The sequence below is a fragment of the Rattus rattus genome, chromosome 1 (genome assembly GCF_011064425.1).
Source record: "Rattus rattus isolate New Zealand chromosome 1, Rrattus_CSIRO_v1, whole genome shotgun sequence".
Lineage (NCBI taxonomy): Eukaryota > Metazoa > Chordata > Mammalia > Rodentia > Muridae > Rattus > Rattus rattus.
Window position 1 is genome coordinate 167,263,361 of NC_046154.1, and position 7,279 is coordinate 167,270,639.

A 7,279-nucleotide genomic window follows, 5' to 3' on the forward strand; every position below is an offset into this window, starting at 1 on the left:
CTTCTCTTGTCAGGTTTTCCAGTTTCTTCTCAATTTGCTCACAACCACTTGACAAGCCACAGCAGCAGGGGAAAGCAACAGCTGCCACAGGCCCTCTCTGGGCTCTCAGTTTTATACCCTCTCAAAAGTTCCCAGAATTCCAAATGTCAGCTATGCGCAGCTGCCAAAAATCACACCCCTTGCAGTGTACCAGGCAAATCATAGTCACCTGCTGTGAAACAGCCACTTACCCAACACCTGGGAGTCAAACAAAATTGTATTCACATAACATAACTGGGTTTTTCATGAAACCGAAATTTTTACTATACTGTTGTTCTTCGTTGTGTACCAAATATGTGTACGTATGCCCAGATATTTTTAATCATCGTGCATCAACGTAACCGCTGTCTATCCCAGCCTCTACACTTCGAGTGTATATATACTTTGCCTAAATGCCAGAGATAAAAAACACTTGAGAAGCCAGAAGTTGTCAGATATTTGAAAATTGTCATCTTAAATTTATGAAGTGATGTAAAAAAGTCAGTTGTACTTAGGCATTGAGTCTGGGGACGTGAGTATGCTGAAGTTGGGATCTAGGATAGGTGGCCTAGAATAAATCCTGAATGTATAACCCGTCTGTTGAATTGTTTACTGTAACTACCATCTGTTCATTATCTTGGAAAAAGATAACTTATAGATGTTTAAATGCAGCTTTGCCAAAAAGAAACAGGAGGTATTAACCTAAAACTGAAGAAAATGCTGTTTCCAGTGGTAAACTATAATATTTCTATGTAATAAAGCATTTCCAAGAATTGAGAGGGATTTCTTTCCCTTCAGTTGAAAGAGTAGAGTTCACTGTTGCCCTTAGTTACATACAGACTACAGTGTACTGTCCAGCTTCTCACCTGTTACACTCTATTGTATTCTTTGCAGTTGTATCCTAGCACTCTTCCTTTTTTTTTTTTTAATATATATTTATTATATATGAGTACACTGCAGCTGTCTTCAGACACACCAGAAGAGGGCACCAGATCTCATTACAGATGGTTGTGAGCCACCATGTGGTTGCTGGGATTTGAACTCAGGACCTCTGGAAGAGCAGTCAGTGCTCTTAACCACTGAGCAATCTCTCCAGCCCGCCCCCCAGCACTCTTTCTTAAAGATTTATTTACTTTATATATGTATAAGTACACTGTAGCTGTCTTCAAACACACCAGAAGAGGGCATCAGATCCCATTACAGATGGTTGTGAACCACCATGTGGTTGCTGGGATTTGAACTCCAGACCTCTGGAAGAGCAGTCAGTGCTCTTAACCACTGAGACATCTCTCCACACACACCCTTACCCCCCCAACCCCCCTACCCCCACAGTCTTTCTTAATAAACCTGTTCTTTGTTTCCATGAGACTAAAGCACAAGCCATAATCAAAGAGGAAGGCCATTAGTTTAAGGCTGGTCTGTGCTACAGAGTCAAACCTTGTCTATTAGTGAGTAAATGAGAGACAAACAGACAGACAAAAATGCCCATGGGGAGCTGTTAGTCATCACTCTGGTTCTTGGTAAATTACTTGAGTTCTGATATTGAGGGTTTAGCTTGCCTGGGTTTGTTTATAGACATGTCTCAAAGGGTTTTCCTCCTGTTGAAGTGTCCCTCAGGATAGCCTCACATAGACATCATGGAAGGAATAAAAGCTGTACTTGTATGTCAAACTTTGCACTGTTTGACACTGTTGAACAAAGTCGGGATCTCACAAATCCTCAGGATATCAGAACTAATCCTGGTCTTTCCAGATGATGGAGTCATTAGGCTGTTGGGAAATTTCAGTGCCTCTCATGCCAAAACACAGAACCACACACTCATGTTTGTTTCTTACTTTGATAATTGGACTATATACTGACATTGACCTAGATAAATTCCTATAGCTGTTTTAAAGCTCATGTCAGTAGGAAAAAAATGAAATCTTTTTTGCACGTATATGACTTGGTGGTTGTTGCTTCTAATTTGTTCAAAATCAGACAGTCCCAGAGATTTAACAGACACTATTATACCCCCAAACTACTTTTAATAGTTCTAAGGGAAGAAATATCTATTCCGGACTATTTTCATGACTTTCTATAGCTTAGAAGTTACCTCGGTATGACCCAACTAGTAGCATCTCTACTCTCAGCGGAAGAATGTTTGCAAGGTGGGAATGACGCTTTGATTGTCGGCTTCCCCATAGCGGTTCAGTTGAGTCCTTAGAAGTAGTGTGTTCTGCTCCAGTGTTTCCTCGACATTTCCTGTGTGCTTAGTAACAGGACAGCTGCGAGCAGTTTCCTCAATAGTACACCTTTGCTGATTGAAAAACATCTACGTCTTTAAGTGCAATTGCACATTTAAAGAACTATAACCCTAAGACGGGCTTGTTTTTGTTGTTTTACTGTGGTTATTTTTTTCTCATTGACATCGTTTACATCTTCCCTTCCCTTTTCTCCCTCCAAATCCTCTCATGTTCCCACTCCCCACCCCTGCTCCCTTTCAAATTGATGAACTCCTTTTTTATTCCTAGACATCTAAATGCAAACTGCTCAGTCCGTGCGGTGTGACTTGTATGTATATCGTCAGAGCTAACTGTGTAATAGTAGATAACCAACCGGTGTGCTCTTCCCTGGAGAAGACTAGTTCTCCTACTCTAAGCAAATACTCGGTGCTTAACTGTAGTTCTCTATGTAGGGTTGAGGCCGCCTGCCTTTATCATCTTCGGCAGGCCTCTTGTCCTTGTTTAGGCGAGCTAGTGTTTGGGCAGTCGTGCTGCTCGAGACATTGATAGAGCTTCTGAACTTCCTAGAGACACAGTTCTCACAGCAAACTCCCTGGGGATCCTCTGGTTCTTAAAATCTTCCCTGCTCTTCCATAGTGGTCCCCTGAACCGTGGGTGTGGAAGCTATGTTGTAAATGTATCCGCTGGAGCTAGACTCCACAACTCTGCATTAGGATTGGTTGTGGGTTTTTTTGTACTGTTTTCCTTGTATGGTTTTTGTACTAAGTTTCCTTGATGAGGGGTGAGAACTACACTTATCTGTGGGTAGAACAAATAGTTAAGAACCTAGTTAGGGGTTAGGCTGGTTTAGTAAACTTTTATTTGTGAGTTTTTCTCCAAAGTCCGTGATTTCACTAGCCCTGGGTAATTAGCTAGGTTTCCAGTACTAGTCACCATTTTCCTCTCGCTAAGCAGGTCTTAAGTCCCATTAGATAGCTATTGGTTACCAAGATATGTGTGCCGGTACTGGACCCTTAGTTACCATACCATTCTAGTCATGGTGGTTCCCAGGCATTATAGCTAGGTAAGGCTGTTGGTTGCTTCCCTCCCTGTCAGGTCCTTTGGGGTTGTTTTCAATGTCCATGTTGTTTTCATAGGGACTTACCCTCCACTTCTGGTAGGCCATGAAAGCAATACCCTATAAGGACAAAAGCCTATAATGTTTTTCTAATCTCTAGAGAACCCTGACCAACAACTCAAAGGAGGGCTTCTTAATGCTTAGTATTTGTTAAAGACCCAGACTTTTTTAATTAGCATGACTTTATAAAGAACATTTGTTACCTAAGCACAATAATACAGTAAAATCATTAGGCTATCATTTTGACGATCTCATTTTATAAAGGAAAAAAATCAGGTTTTATGTGTGTTTACATGAGTGGTTTCTGTTGCACAGGTGGACACAGACTTTATGGGAAACCAGAGCATTAAACTACTTTCTGACCTTTTCAGCCGTTCTGTAACTGCCCTGGGGGAAAGAATTGCCCCTCTGAGGAGGAACTGGTAACATTTTGTCTGGAAATTTCTTGGATCAACTTCCTTCTCATGTCATCTTTGCGTTCTGGGTGATTTTTGACAGAAGATCTTGGAACTCTTAACACGTATATAAGCTTATAAACTCCATATGAACAGTGAACGGTGAGCAAAATAAGGCCACCAGGTGTCTTGACCTTTCCAATTTGCACAACCCAATGGATTTACTGTTCATGAAATGAGCCTGTCTACCATCTGCATTTAGAATGCTTTATTGAGTCTCTGTTTCTGACAGAAAATAAAAGACGAAAGCCGCCGGCTGCTTTGCTTATGATAGTGCTTAGCTACAAAACTTTGATCTTTCTTATAAACACAGCTGTCATCCTGTCATTGAGCAAAATCCAGACAAGATTAGACTCTGGCCAAAGTTAAGGCTAATCTCTGCAGCCATCTCAAGAAAGCGCTTTCTAATACTGTTTTAGGAAAGCTCTGCTTTTTGAGACAGCGTACAAAGGAAATAAAAGTCCCAGACAACCTCTAAAGTAAGCCAGAGTTAACTAATGATGAATTTTACCACCGTGATAAGGAAGCAGAAAGTTGTTCACTTGGGATCATTCCTGCTTCGACTGTAATCCTGAGAAATTACTTTTCTTAGTTCACGTCGAGTTTAAGTCAGACCAGAATAAGTTACTTTTTAATAAACTTCATGGCAATATTTCTTTGGTCTTTCTCCCACTAATCCTGGTGAAAATGAAGTGTTTGTTCATTAAAACAACGCAGATGTGTTTTACCAAAGAAAATCATATTTTTCAATAATATTTGGACTCAGGAGTGTTATGTACTTTGCCAATTCCTTGTGGGTTATTCTCTTTAGACTTGAACACTAGTTCCTCAAGCTGTGCGATAAATGCTCAATCGTGCATCGTCTCCAAATCGCCTGGTCCTAGAGAATGTGTGTGGACACACCCCTCACCTATACTATGTGGGCTCTGCTCTTTTTAGCTCTTAAGAGTCCCCTGGTGCTTGATTTTCAACAAATCACATGTACATCTGTTTCGATGGTCTTATCACTTCCTGGATTTGCCTGACAAATCGCACTCACATCTGATGAGCAGTTCTGAAAATACAAAGTGTTGTTGTCTGAGTCCTTTCTACATCATACCAATCTAGATGCCACAATCTCTGGGAAGTGTTCTATGCAGAGAAAGGCTTCCTAAAGCAAGGTACAGAAGGAAAACTAGTGAACTCACCTAGAAAACAAAGACGGAAAATAGTATGCTTGACTGGAAAGACGGGATATTATTGATTTCCAGAAATAGCTTACTCGTTTCCGTTTAGTATTCGTATTTCCTCAGCAATATGTCTACTTCTGTCCAGTGACTATTAGATCTCTCTCTCTCTCTCTCTCTCTCTCTCTCTCTCTCTCTCTCTCTCTCTCTCTCTCTGTGTGTGTGTGTGTGTGTGTGTGTGTGTGTGTCCGTGTGTCCTCTACTTCAGGAAATAGCTCAGTTGTAGAGCATTTGCCTAGCACATGGAAGGCCCTAAGGTATGGTTCCCAATAATGAAAAAAAAAAAGAGAGAGAGAGAGAAAGAAATCAAAAGCAGGACAGAAGAGTGATTCTTATGCTGGCCAATATTATTACTTTTCTGAGCTGTTGCACTCATGACTTTTGGCCTGGTCTTTTTTTTTTTTTTTCTTTTGGATCAGCTCTGACAAAACAAAACTCCAACGTTGTTTTGAAGTCCAGAAACGAAGCTCCAAGAGGAAATGTGGATGCTGAGCCGCTAGGGTCCGTCTAAATGACTGCATGAAGCTATGATTCAAAGTAACCTGACTGCTTTCAGAAGTCCAGGTGCTGAGTCACCTACAGAAAAAGCCAGGAGAGGTTAATGAAAAGCAGCTGCATTTCTTACAACAGACCTTCCCTTTAAAGGTGGGCAGAGCTAAGCAAAGGCTGGCGACTGAGGCCTGCTGAGTTTCTCCACACAAATGGCAGGTCTGATGCTGAGTTCAGATCTCCAGAACCGTTTAAACTAGTTCATCCTCAGCTGCTTGCCTTGCCTTGCCTTCGTGAGAGAAGCCTCAATAAAGGCTATGGTGCTGTCTTGTCTCCTGAACAAGGTCTAGCATTTCCCTTAACTGCATGACACGGCATCTTGTCTCCATTTCTTGCTTGGGACGAATGCAGAAAATACCTCTCCCTAGAGCAGAGTTAGCATTGCCACAGCATTGATATGAGCTGCTAGAACATTGCCGAAGATGTGTCTGTTGGAATCACTCTCGAAAGAGTTATGTCTCCTTAAAGGTGCTGGAGGCCAGGGAACTTTGACTCCCTGACTGACAAGTGTGAGACCCTTCCCTGGTGCTTTGGCTGCCTTGAGCAGAAAAGACTGTCAGCTAAGCAGCCCGCTGGATCACCCTCCTGCCAGCAGTGGCCACTCTGAGGAGGCTAGCCAGTAACCACAGCTGCTTGCTATTGTATTAAAGGCCCTGTCCCAGTCGTGATTGTTTTAAACATCTCAAACAGACCTTTGTGCCTTCAAAAAACCCTTGGCCAACTGGAGGTTCAGTTGTTTTTCAGCCCAAAGCAAAGGAGCCATAGTGCCCCAAATGGCGCGGCAGATGGTCTCTGACCGGTGCAAGCCCTGTTGGTCATTTCTATGGTAAATGCATGCATGCCATTTCTAATGGTAGAAGCTCACTGTTGGGCTCACTTTCTGAGTTAGCCAGAAGACTACCTCTTGTATTGCCCTGCGACGTGAAACCTGAAGACCTTAGAAGGTTTCTCTAGAGAGGTCTTTCCTGGCCTGCGTTTGATTTCTCACCCTTGGCAGAGTGAAGGAAGGACAGCAGCAGACGCTTCAGCAGGGGACAGTGGTGCTGGGGAGCTCCCAAGAACAGCCGAGGCAGAAATGGTACAGGATGAGCTGGGCAGAAGCAAAGAAAATGAGGGCCGAGAAGAACTAGAGACTGGGCACTTCAGGCTTCGCTTACTGGAGGACTCCCAGAGATTATCCAAGCCTAAAGACCAAGATCCTAACACCCTGGGCTCAAGAGCTGTGACACTGGACGTTCACAGCCTGTATGAGAGAGCAGCACTAGAAGATGTCACATCACTTCTGCTTGCTGCTCGCTGAAGCCAAAGGTGACAACTGACAGGGCTGCTGGTCCTTAAGCCCCAGAGCTATAAGCCTTCAGCCAGAAGGAGCTTTAAGCCACTGGTCTGTGAATCCAGGCTATAGGACTTGGGTGCTGTGGTAGTTTAAATAGGTTTGGTCCACATAGATTCATGCGTTTGAGCACTTGGCATAGGGAGTGGCACTATTAGAAGGTGTGGCCTTATTGGAGGAGGTATGTCACTGTGTGGGTGGACTTCGAGGGCTCCTATGTTCAGGCTCCATCAAGTGGGGAATCTGATCTTTCACCTAGCTGCCTTTGGTTCAAGATTCAGAACTCTCGGCGCCTCCAGCACCGTGTCTGTCTGCAGGCTGTTATGCTTCCAGTCATGATGATAATGGACTGAAACTGT